This window comes from Lissotriton helveticus, chromosome 1_1 (genome assembly GCF_964261635.1).
Source record: "Lissotriton helveticus chromosome 1_1, aLisHel1.1, whole genome shotgun sequence".
NCBI classification, from domain to species: Eukaryota; Metazoa; Chordata; class Amphibia; order Caudata; family Salamandridae; genus Lissotriton; species Lissotriton helveticus.
In genome coordinates, this window is record NC_136057.1 from 200688239 (window position 1) to 200701876 (window position 13638).

Genomic DNA, 13638 nt, shown 5'->3' on the forward strand with positions numbered 1-13638 from the left:
CGCCAGCAGCTTGGTGTGGGGTGGGATGTTGGTTGTCCGCTGTGTTGGTGCCGTTGGCCTGTTGGGCGATGATGGCCAGGATGCATAGGATGGTTGTTCCTTTCAGCCTGTAGTGGACAGTGATATTGTCAGATGTTGTTCCTCTGAGACAGTTGTGTTTCCTGGGGGGCCGCTGTCTTTGTCTGTGCTGCCTCTGTGGTGGTCCGGGTGGGGTGCCGGGTGGGTGCTGTGGCTCTCTTGGTTGTCTGGCCTGCATGTTCAGTTGCTCCATGGCATCTGTTGCCCTTACGATGACGCCCTGGCTGGGTTCCCTTTTGTAATGCAGGCTGCCGCCCGACTTTACACCAGGTCAGATCAGGTGCTGCTAACGCGCCTTTTCTGTTGTTTTGTGTTCTTATTGCTGATCTGGCTGGTCGTTGTGAATGTTGAGGTGTGGAGTTGTCTCGGGTTTTTGCATGGGAACGCCTACTCTTCATCTCATTAGCGATAGTTGCGGGGGTCCTCTGTGGCGATGGTTTTTGCGGCTGCCGTCACGGGAAAAGTGGTGCTGTGGGCTGTTTGCACCTGCTTGTGAATGGTGGGGTAAATTTATCACGACTTTGGCTGCGATAAAGTGCCCTTAATTCGGCAATAGCTCCTTGTGAATATGCTCCAAAGTTTCCTTCTTGGATAATGATCATTCGGTGGTGGCAAACTGATTCTCCTCTTGCTTTGTCACTTCTGAAAATAAAATCTAATTTTCCTCTTCATTAAAATTCACTTCCTCTCTCTGTTGCCTTCCTGGACAGTGCCTTCTTCTTGGAAAATACCCTCCTGGATGTTAGCACCCTCCTGCTGCGCCATGGTGAGAGTGGAGAAATGTTGTGTGAGGTTTGCTTCATTTTTTAAGTGAAAAGCGATGCAAATGCCTCATACGTGGCAAGTCCGACACCAACACCAGTAGAAGCTCTATTCTCTTTTTTGCTAAGATTCTGATCCAGAACAGGAGGCACATATGGCCCCTCAGAACACTGATGATGCACTGTTTCAGGACCTGCAAAATGCCAATGTTCCAGATATATCTCATGAAACATAGCTTGACATGTCACATGGTCATCCAACAGAAGAAAGTGCCTCGTTGACAGTGAAGTTTCAGAGCGCGGATAAATACTAAGGGGCATATTTACAAGCACCTTGCACCACCGGTTATCACTCTTTATGATGCTCCGGCAGCGCAGAATGTAGACCTATATCTAAAACTCCACACAAAGCCACTTTGCGTGGCTTTTCATGTCCTCGTAGATATGGTGTAAGGGAACGCAGTGCAAGTCGCTGTGCTGTCTTACACTGCATCAGGAGGTGTCCCATGGGTATTGTGGTGGGGTTTCCTAGGCAACACCAAAGGGGTTTGACACTTTCCCAGATTTACAAGGATCTGTAAACCGTGGAATATGTCAAACTGTACACCTCCCCAGGGGAGGCGTAACGAGTAAAGATAACTTTCTTTAGCCTTGTTGTTTCTTCTTTCTATGTGTGCTGCATTTTGCAGCATACATAGAAAGAAGACAAAATGCCTCCATGGATTGTTTTTATGCCAACAATGCACAAACCATTTCACCATGGTATAAGTATGCCTGGGTTGGCGCAAGGCAGCCAAAATGGTGCCAGCGCAGTGGGTAAGGACAGGTATGTATTGTATATCATTAATATGGCGCATTCCTGTGCTTTCCTTTTGACGTAGGGCAGCGCAGCGACGTGACTTGCTGTGCTGCCCTGCCACAAAAACTTGTAAATGAGCCCTATAACTTAAGTTGCCCATCATTGAGGTAAACATAAACATTCTGATACAGACTTCTAGCCACATATTCCTCACCTTTTGAAAATTCCTCCGGTGTCAGACTGGATGTGGAAAGTTTTCAGCAGTACCTCTGTGCGTCATCAGATGGCATTGTGCTGCTACGAACTGATGCTGATCAGCTCCAGAACTGACGTGCGCAGCCTATACAGGCACCACTGCGAATCAGGAGTAATGCATGGCAGCGCCAGCTGCTGGCTTGCATTACTCTGTCCTAGTAAGACATTCCATGGGTGGAGCGTGGGTGTTCTCACGCATCCACTTGATGCATTCCTAGATTTACTAAAGCTAGTAAACCTGGAATGCGTCAAAATGATACACCATTCCAGGGGAGGCATAACGAGGAGAAATATCTTTATTTCTCCTCGTTGTTTCCTCTTTCTAAGAATGCTGCATTCTGGAGTACACTTTGAAAGAGGAAAACGCCTCTAAGGATTGTGTTTGTGCAGGCAGGTCTCCTGGCTTTAATGCAGGCACCCCTGCACCATGGCGCAATGGTGCCTGCATTGGTGCTCTGCTGCACACAGAGTGCAAGCACAGAAAGAGAGCAGGAATGCACCATATCTTACTATATATGGCTCATTCTTGCCCTCTCCATTTGACGCAGTGAAGCGAGTTGTCTTGCTGCATTGCACTAAATAGAAGAAAATCTGCCCCATATGTCCATCAGCATCTAAAAAATTGGTCATGTTTGCTCTTTATGACAAGTTTTTTAAAGAAAACCCTTGTGCATTTTTCGTTTTGCTCATAATGCCAAACAAGTAAAATTAAATGTTTCTTCTTTCCCTATTGTTTCCAATCAATTTTGTGATACTCAAAAAGCGTTGGACATATCCACACCTTCAATTTGCAATGTTCCCAGCATTCCATTCTAGTTTGCAATACATCAAACTCCTTTTTGCTTTAGTTTCCCTTTTTGTCTACCCATCTGTAGAAAAAAGAGTTTAGGTTTGTGTTTTACAAAACCCCACAATATTTGTGTGAACATCATTGACTTGTTGGACTTGTTGCAGGCCTTAAAGGCATGTACATGTTCCTCAGATATTGTTTCAGCTTCCAGTATTAAGCCATTGATTCACGTACCAACAGCACAACCCTCTCAATTCAACCCCTTGAAGGAGACACTTGCTGACAACATCATGTGATTGGATAAAGGAAAGCCAATAATAAATCATGTTTCCACCGCTATGACCACAGGAACAGCAATGCAATCTGACCTGGATGTAGTACTCCCTGTATGTAAATGCCATGTAAAACTAGCCCCACTATTATGGCCCCTACCCTAGACATAAATAGTGGGCCCGATTTACAGAACTGACTTAAGACAAAATCCTAAACTTACTACTTTTGGTATTCACAGAAGTTAGGATTTTGTCTTAAGTTTGTCTTAAGACAAACTTACGACGGACTTAAGACAGACTTAAGACAAAATCCTAACTTCTGTGAATACCAAAAGTAGTAAATTTAGGATTTTGTCTTAAGTTAGTTCTGTGAATCGGGCCCAATAATAATAAATACCAGTATTTGTAAAGTGCAAACAAGTACCCACGGGTGTCAAGGCGCTAGGGGCCGTCGAGTAGATTAAGCGAGCTATTGCCCACACTCACATGGTGCCGGACTAGCCTGATGCCGGGGATCATACCGCGAGCTCCAGTGTTCCGGGGTCAGCTGCCCTGTCCGCTGCGCCACACCTCGTCCCGACATCAGAAGGCCTGGCTCCCCTAATAACATTGGACAAGAGTTTGGATGTGACGTTGTAATTCCTACATGTGTGTCCTGTGTGCCTGTATGGTCCTGTAGCACACAATTTAAACCCCCCAGGAGGAACCTGGGATTGCTACTTGGGGGTTCATCGAGGTCAACAACTCAACAACCTCTCTCTCTCCCTTTTAGTCCATCGGGGCATTAACATTACAAAGACTGGACACTTGTTCGTTATACTGTATTTTGTAGCAATAAAGCTCTTCCTGAACATATAGGCCCAGATTTGCAAACAAACTGTATTGTCCCTGCGTGATGCAAGTCGTTGCAAGGCAATGTAAGTCCTTATTTGGGATTTACTAAGTCAAGCTAAGCCACTTTGCGTGGTTTAGTAAGTTCAAAGTAATGCAACGAAACAAATAGCACTGTGTTGCGTTCCCTTGCTTCGGGAGGGCATTACTTGGGTAAAGCATAGGCTTTGCCATGCATCCACGAACATATTTTGATGCAATTAGAGATTTACTAAGGTTGGTAAACCTGTGATTGCACCACAATAGTAAGTCTCCCAGATGTAAAAAGAGAAATACCTTTAGTACTATTTGTAACTTCCTTTTTCTACACACAGAAAAGAAAAATTGCCTTTAAGGATTGGTTTTGTGCAGGAAGGTCACCTTTCCTGCACATAAAAACAATACTGCTTGTAATACGGGCACACTTGCAGGGGGCGGGAGGCTGCCTGTGTAAGTGCTAGGCAGCACAAAGTGTGCGAACGCAAACAGGGAACAGCAGTGCACCATATATGAGTAGGTATGGCTAATATATGCTCTCTTCATTTCAAACAAGACCCAATACCGACACACTCAATAGCTCCAATCCCGAAACGGCTGCATGCCTCGACCGGAGTGTCAGGACCTTCAACAACTGGATCAGAAACTGTGAGAACAACTTCACTCCCATCAAAGACAGCAACCACAGGAGATCCACAAAACAGGCCAGACGGTACACCGAAGAACTCAGAGCAGCAAAATGCATCTGAAAAAAAGGGGAAAGAAGATCGCACACTAGCAAAGACACCACCAACAAGACTTCCTAAACTTCTACCATCTTCTACTGAGGGTGAAGAAGAGTGAAACCCTAGCTGCTAGCTTTGACTCTAGCTCCAACCACAGCACGTTACTCTTCAACATTATCTGCAAGTTCTCCAAACCAGCAGCCACAGATAACAGCATCACCCCTTGCCAGGAGCTCTGTGACAACCTCTACCATTTCTTCCACAACAAGCTCTCCACCATCTACAAAAACTTCAAGCCCAAGCCTACAGACCCACTACGTAACCGCCACAGACCAACAACTGAGCAAAAAGAACCTGCTCCCCTTCCAGGAAACTGCATCATCATCTCCATCCACTGAGGGGTCTTCAAGGACCCCTGCCCACACCACATCATCAACCTCAGATGTGACAGAATCAGCCACAAATTCACCTCACTGCTGAGCACCTCGACAACCATGACCACATTTAGAGAAGATTAGAAACACGCCAAGGGAAAAGCCCTACTCAAGAAGAAGTCAGCCCACCCAGCAAACTGAAGAACTACCAGCCCTTCTACTTACTCTCTTTTCTGGCCAAGGTTCCGGAGAAAGCCATCAACAAACAACTTACCAAACATTAAGGACCAGATTTATGACCATTCACTTTTGTGAGGCGCAAATTGCGTCGAATTTGCGACTCACAAAAGTGAATGTACAACAGTGTCTAAGACACTGTTTGCGATGCCCAATAGGGTCGCAAATTGAATGCCTCATTAATAATCACGAGGCAAGCACAATTTGAGACCCCATTGGGAATGGCTAGCACTCCATGGGATGGTGGCCTACTGGGTCAGCAGACCACCATGTCTGTGACTGCTTTTGAAGTAAACAAAAACAATGGCCGGGCAGATTGAGTTAATATAACAATGCACCACCTAGTGAAATCAATTGCTAGGTTGGACAACCATTTGTATTGAGTTAATTCTTATTTTATAGAGTTTTTTTAGAAAGTTTTTTGGCATCAAAATACAACACGATATTTACACAAATACATAAATACATTCAATCCACTGAAAAAACATATCAAACAGAATGATTAAACAAAAGAATTGTCACAGAGGTGTTCACTTGGACAACTGTACTATGCCTCAAATAGATCAATTGATGAGGCACCAGTCCTGAATGAAAATAAACAAGTGGACTAGCAGATTGTTACATTGGCCTACTTGTTAACACCAACACAAGATACAAAATGAAGTTCATCACAGAGTGCTATGACTAGGAATAACACATAAACTGCTGGGTAATTTACAAGTGTATTAATTGATTCCTATCAAGCCCCATCTATTTTGTATCTTGGAGGTACCTCCAAGATATTGCATTGAGACTCGCAAGTAGGAAGTGACGCCCTTGGCATGCCCCTTCCTAATAGCAAGTCGCAAACCATATTATGTGAGTTGGTAATAGGTTACAGAATCGCATTCGCAAAATATGGTTTGTGCATGGGGCAGACCCAATTTTGCGGTCGCAAACGAGCCAAATTCCAGCTTGCGACCGCAAAAAACTATTGTACATCTGCCCCCTGGATTAGAACCATCTTTTTTACTCCTCCCAGTCTGGATTATGCAGCGATCGCAACACTGAGACTGTCCTGATCACAACACCGACGACATCCATGCCCTCCTCGACCAAGGCAAGACGGCAGCATTGATCCTTCTCAACCTCTCGGCAGTATTGATTGACACTGTATCCCGCCACACGCTGATTGCTAGGCTACACGGCATCCAAGGGTACGCTCTCAGATGGATCGCCTCATTCCTCACCAGATGAACACAGAAAGTCCACCTACAGCCTTTCATCTCAAAACCCAAGGAAACCATATACGGTGTCTCGCAGGACTCAAAACTCAGCCCCACCCTTGTAAATACCTACATGACCCTCCTGGTCAACATCATCAGAATCCACAGACTCACTGTCATTTCATACACAGACAATACTCAACTCATCCTCTCCCTCTCCAGGGACCCCACCACCACCAGAACCAGCTTACACAGGTGCATGACAAGTGTTGCCAACTGGATCAGAAACAGCTGCCTGAAGCTCAACACAGATAAAATGGAAGTACTTATCTTCAGCAACAACAACACTCTCTTGAATGCCTCCTGTTGGACTGCTGAACTAGAAACAGCACCCTCCCAATCGGACCATGGCAGAAAACTCTGCATCATCCACGACAGCAAGCTTTCCATGAAGTCCTAGATTAACACAGTCTCCCCTGCCCGTTTCCTCACTCTTGCATGCTATGAAAGATCTTTAAGTGGCTCCCCCCGAACACTAGATACACTGTGACACAATCCCTCATCATCAGAAAACTGTACTACTGCAAAGCTCTCTACTCAGTGTCGCTGCACACCTCCCCAAAGATTACAGACTAATCAGAAAGCTGCAATCAAACTCGTCCTGTACCTCCTCCGACGTGCTCCCATTTCCACTCACCCACATTGGGTGCTGACCTTTGGGGGGGACTGACCTCATGGGGGGGGGGGTGTTTAGCAATAATTTAAAAGCACCCGCCGCACAGTTCCTTGTGTGTCCAGCTTTCAGTCAGCAATAAACAGTCAAGATAACTCTTGGAAATAATGTTCCTGTTAGGCAGAGAGCTTGGAGTTTTGTCTAGTGGCAGTTCTGACTCACCATGAAGTAATTCAGAGGGTTAATATGCCTGCTGCAAAGAACAGATCTGTATTCTATGTGGATAGCTAAGTGGATTAGTAAAGCCATTCTCTACCAGTGCTTTAAAACAAGTAAAATTATTGTGAAAGAGGAGCTATGGAGACATGAGTTGCACTTTTGCCAGCTGGTAGTGAGGGAATCTGAGGAGGACGTCATGAGGAGGGCGCCAAAAAAGATTGTTGCACAGGGAGCCACCAGTGCCAAAGCCGAATGGATGCACAATATATAAAAAAATATATTACTTAAATAATTCGATGTGGTAAGGATCAACAAAGGGATTGTACATATGTAACATGAAAGAACTTTTTTCAGGGGTTGCCAGAAGTATAAAGGCATAATTGTTTTTGTGCATGAAGGAATACCTTCCAGCACAAAATTAATCCTTAGAGGCAATTTCCTCTTTCTGTGCATGCTGCAGAATGCAGCACGCATAGATAGAGAAAGGAACAAGGAGACTGTGAGAAGTTGGCCTGGCATATGCTGTCCACTAGTTATAATGGGCACCTTGCACCAGTCCGAACAACCCCTTAAAGGTGATAGGTTAAAGACAACCTTACAGGTATATATATAAAATATATGTATTCACTCTTTATGAGGCTAGAGGTCAAAGCACTTATGTTACATTTAATATTTTACAGTAAATTAGCACAATATAAGTTAGGCCCTAGGGGCGAACCAAACGTTATATATAGAAAGAGGTTTAAGAACCACGACTTGCCTAGACACAAGGCCTAGAGCCTGTAGAATCACTGGGACCACAAGGAACCACCCAAGGTAGTGACACAGAGGACCCATGGAGGACACGTGCAGTGTGAGAATACAGTCGCGAATTGCCCTTAGCTTCTATGGGGAAAGTCGCGGTTGGAAATCTAAAGAATATGGGGGCATATTACCAACGTTAAGCGATATTTATTGCTAACGATGCTTAGCAACGAATTTTTTAACGCTAAGAATCGTCAGAAATTATCGCAGATAAACCTTGCTATTATCAAGGTTTATCGCAAATGCGATAAAAAACAGCCGCAATGCATGAATATCGCCGAAAAGTCAGCGATATTCATGCATTACCGAGCTAATGCTCTTAGCCATGTTATCCACCTCCCATTGGATAACATGGCTAAGAACTGCTCAGGGCAGGTGTTAGTTTTTGGAGATATTCGTGCTTAGCGCGAATATCTCCAAAAGTTGGTAATAGGAGATAGCGATGTTAGCGACTGTTTCCAGTCGCTAACATCTTGGCACGCCCACTTTGCATGTCATTAGTGATAAATATCACTGACATGCAAAGGGGGGCCCAAGATGGTCGCTATCTCCTACTAGCTGTCGCTAACTGGTGTTAGCGACAGCTAGGTAATAGGGAGATAATTTTATCTCCGCTTTCTTGGCTTTTAAAGCCAAAAAAGCAGAGATAAACCCCCTTGATAATATGCCCCAAGGATTCTTAGGAGAGGACTTTGCACAAACCCCTTTAGACTTAAGGGGCTCTAGGGCCAACACCCATGGGAGCACCGGAGTACTCGAGACCATCCTGACTCCTGCAGAGGAGGTCGCTCCCCACGCTCCCTGCTATCGCAGCGCTGGTCTTCTACATTGCCTGCATTAATATCGAGGCAGATTGGTATCGTAGCGCTGCGCTGGACTATTACATTGATTGCTTCCAAATTGTGCCAGATTGAGATCGTAGTACTGTTTACATTGCCTGCATACATATTGTGCCAAATTGATATCATAGCACTGCGCTGGACTGCTTCATTGGCTGCATTTAAATTGTTCCATATCATAGCACTATATCGTAGCGCTATATCGCATTGCCTGAGTGATTGATTTGCCTGGTTTCGCTTTTGTTTCTGCCATTTTGTTGTTTGTTTGCCTCCCAGCCCGTCCCTCCACCCCGCTCCCGCCTCCCAGCGGCTCCTCCCTCGCCCCTCCCCCTCCACTATCCACTTATGACAGATGCTATTACGCGCAGCGTTCACGCGCAGCGGACGAGCCCCATGCGCGCCGAAGGTGCGCCAATGGTAAGCCCATCTACGCCCGTCCGTGGCTGGACCGCGCCCAGCGCCATACCCCCTGGCCCCCGCAAAATCCACTTCGCCCGCATAACATACGACGCCGCAACCCTCTCAGCCCTTAACCCCGGCCGCCCACCAAACTGCTACCAAGCCGCCCCAGGACACACACATGGACCCTTCACCTGCCACTCCTGCAAATTTGACTGCATCAGGACCCACACCAAATCCACAAACTCCAAACAGAGCTCAGACACTAACCACCTAAAGTGCATCCTGCTCAACACCCGCTCGGTCCACTGACACGCCATTGAACTCTGGAACCTACTCGACACTACATCGCCGGACGTCGCCTTCCTTACAGAAACCTGGATGAACGCCTCATCAGCTCCCGACATCGCCATTGCCATCCCGGACGGCTACAAGATCATCCGAAAGGACCGCACCAACCAAACAGGAGGAGGCATCGCCATCGTCCCTAAGAACACCATCCGCATCACGACCAGTTCCGACGATAACTTCGCAACCGCCGAACACCTTCACTTCCAGATCCACACCGACCCCAAGACCACACTCAGAGGCACCCTCATCTACAGACCACCAGGACCCCGCACACAATTCAGCGAAGACATCACTGACTTCATCAGCCCACACGCCCTCCCCTCCGAGGACTACATTCTAATGGGAGACCTCAACTTCCACCTGGAAAAGAAAAACAACAGCAACACCACCACCCTTCTGGACAACCTGGCCAACCTCGGACTCGAACAACTTGTCAATACCCCCACCCACTATGCCGGACACACGCTCGACCCAATCTTCACCTCCAGCAAGCACATCTCCTTCAATCACACCACAGCTCTCCACTGGACGGACCACAGCTGCGTTCACTTCAACTACAAAAAGATCACGACCCACAACCCCCCACAACCTATTCCCCGAAGAAACTGGAACAAAATTAACACCTTCCAGCTCTTCACATCGCTTCACCAAAACCCTCCCGCCAGATCATCGAACCCAAACCAAGCAGCCACCAACCTCACACAATGGATCACCCACAGCGCTGACGAACTAGCACCCTAGAAAAACCATCAAATCAAGCAAGGTAGCAAAAAATCCCCCTGGTTCAACGATGACCTCAAGAAAACCAAGAAGCTCTGTCGTACCCTCGAGAAAACCTGGAGAAAAAACCCAACCACTGACAACCTGGCCACCTTCAAGAACGCCACCCGCAAACACCACCAACTGATCCGATCCACCAAGAAATCAGCAATCAAGGATTGCCTTGACAACAACGCCCAAAACAGCAAGGAACTATTCAACATCGTCAAAGAATTTACCAACCCCACCGCCGGCTCCAACGACATCACTCCCTCCCAAGACCTTTGCGACTCCCTGGCCTCATTCTTCCACAACAAAATCGCTGACATACATAACAGCTTTGGAATCCAGTCTGAAGACCAGTCCTCTTTACCCACCTCCGAACCAAAACCGCCCTCTAACAACCTTTGCGCCTGGAACCCAATCACCACTGAAGACACCGTCCGCCTGATGAACTCCATTCACTCAGGATCGCCAACCGACCCATGTCCCCATCACATTTTCAACAAAGCAGACTCCATTATCGCACCCCATCTCCGTGACGTCATCAACTGCTCCTTCAACTCCGCTACCTTCCCGGAAAGCTGGAAACATGCCGAACTCAGCGCCCTTCTGAAGAAACCCACAGCAGACCCCACTGAACTTAAGAACTACCGCCCCATCTCGCTCCTCCCATTCCCTGCCAAAGTCATTGAGAAAGCCGTCAACAGTCAGCTTGCCGCCTTCCTCGAATCCAACAAATCCCTCAACCCCTCACAGTTCGGCTTACGAGCCAAACACAGCACCGAAACCGCCCTCTTCGCAGCAACAGATGACATTCAAACTCTACTGGACAACGGAGAAACAGCGGCCCTCATCCTACTGGACCTCTCCGCAGCATTCGACACAGTCTGTCATAGCACCCTCATACAACGCCTCAGCAACGTCGGAATACAAGGAAAAGCATTGGACTGGATCATCTCGTTCCTCGCCGGAAGAACCCAGAGAGTCCGCCTCCCCCCTTTCAGATCAGAGGCTACCGAAGTCATCTGCGGCGTACCACAAGGATCATCACTCAGTCCCACCCTCGTCAACATATACATGAGTCCCCTCGCATCCATCGCACGCCAACACAACCTCAACATCATCTCCTACGCAGACGACACCCAGCTGATCCTCTCCCTCACCAAAGACCCAAACACCGCCAAAACCAACTTACATGAAGGAATGAAAGAAGTAGCCGAGTGGATGAAGAACAGCCGTTTAAAACTGAACTCGGACAAAACGGAAGTCCTCATCTTAGGTTCATCCCCCGCTGCCTGGGACGACTCATGGTGGCCACCGGCCCTGGGAACCGCACCCATTCCTACGAACCACGCACGTAACCTGGGCTTCATCCTGGACTCCTCCCTCTCGATGACCAGACAAGTCAACGCCGTCTCATCATCATGCTTCAACACCCTACGCATGCTCAAAAAAATCTTCCGCTGGATCCCCACCGAAACAAGAAAGACGGTCACCCACGCACTGGTCACAAGCCGACTGGATTACGGAAACACCCTTTACGCCGGAACCACAGCCAAACTACAGAAAAAACTCCAACGCATCCAAAACGCATCAGCCAGACTCATCCTAGACATCCCCCGCCAAGCTCACATTTCCGGCCACCTGAAAGATCTCCACTGGCTCCCCGTCAACAAGAGAATAACGTTCCGTCTCCTCACCCACGCACACAAAGCCCTCTACGACCTAGGACCCGAATGCCTCAACACGCGACTGTCCTTCTACACCCCCACCCGCCAACTACGATCGTCCAATCAAGCCCTCGCCGCAATTCCGCGCATCCATAGATCTACCATGGGGGGAAGATCCTTCTCCTACTTAGCGGCCAAAACCTGGAACTCTCTCCCCACCCACCTCCGCCTTACACAGAACCACCTCTCCTTCAGAAAGCAACTAAAAACGTGGATATTCGATAAGTAATGTACCCCCCTTCCCCCAAGCGCCTTGAGACCCTCTGGGTGAGTAGTGCGCTATACAAATGTTGAACTTGAACTTGAACCTGACCCAGGCAAGCCGGGATGCATAGGTGTCTTTTGTTGTGTGGAATCTTCGTTGATTTCAATGGTGATCTCCTGCAAAGTGCTCATGCAGTTGAAGTGGAAAGTGTCCGGGTCATTCCAAGCCTGGATCAAAGATGAGAAGAACCTGAAAGCAGAGGGGAGAGAGTCTGGGTCACTTGCCTGTGACCAGGGGCCCAATAGACGAAGTCCCACCTATGTCGGGTGTTTCCAGGTTGAAGAGATGAAGCTTGACTCTGCAGCCACGAGGGCCAGGAGGTGTCGACAACAACCAGGAGCTGGATTGGAGCTGTCCCACAAAGGATGTCGAGTGCTGCGGCATCGGTGCCCGGATTGGATACAACAAGCCTTGGCAACAGCAACCCATGCAGAAAGGGAAAAGATGCTTCGGTGTGGACCAGCACAGTCCAGGGGACTCCCCAAGCAATGGAGAGTCAGGGAACGTCTGGAGCAACTAAGGAATCCTAAGGGAAATTGTAGTTGCCTTCTCAGGGACCCACCAGTCAACGGACCAGGGATCACAAAGGTACCTCAAGAGAGAACACAAAGGTTCGGCTCACGGAATACTCATGGAGTGTAGACCAGCAATCTTTGGTGGAAAAGTTGCTCAGGATCTGGGCTACAAGTAACCCAATGCACAGCCTCAAAGAACGCCGAGAAGCTGAAGCACTTGCAAATGTGCACGGTGGTAAGTGGTTCCGGTTCCACGTTACCCATGAGGGCTACGGGTCTCAGCTTTGCTGGGGACTCAGTTTGGCCTCTGGGAAGTCTGAAACCTACCTCCTGTGTTGCAGATACGTTGGAGTCCAGGAGCTACAGAGATGCAAAACCCGGCAGATGTGTCTTTGGTGTCTGCCAAGCTGAGGAGTAACTCTTTTACTCCTAGGGAGATTCTTCAGTCATCTAGTCGTGTAGATTGCCAAAGTTTCGCCCATGTGTAATCTAAAGTCCTGTAGTCAGGGGTTCCTTTCTAATACCCAAGGAAGGGATTAGACATACTCTGGGAAAGAGGGGTGGCTACACGCATTTCCTGTGTCCAGTTTCGCATCAGAGCAGGGGCTGGTAACTCCTGCAACTGGTTTAAACTGGGCTAGGTAGAGGGACACCAAATGTAGGATTGCTCCCACCCAGCCCCAATACACTAAAGCCTGTCTGGGAGGTGGATACACCT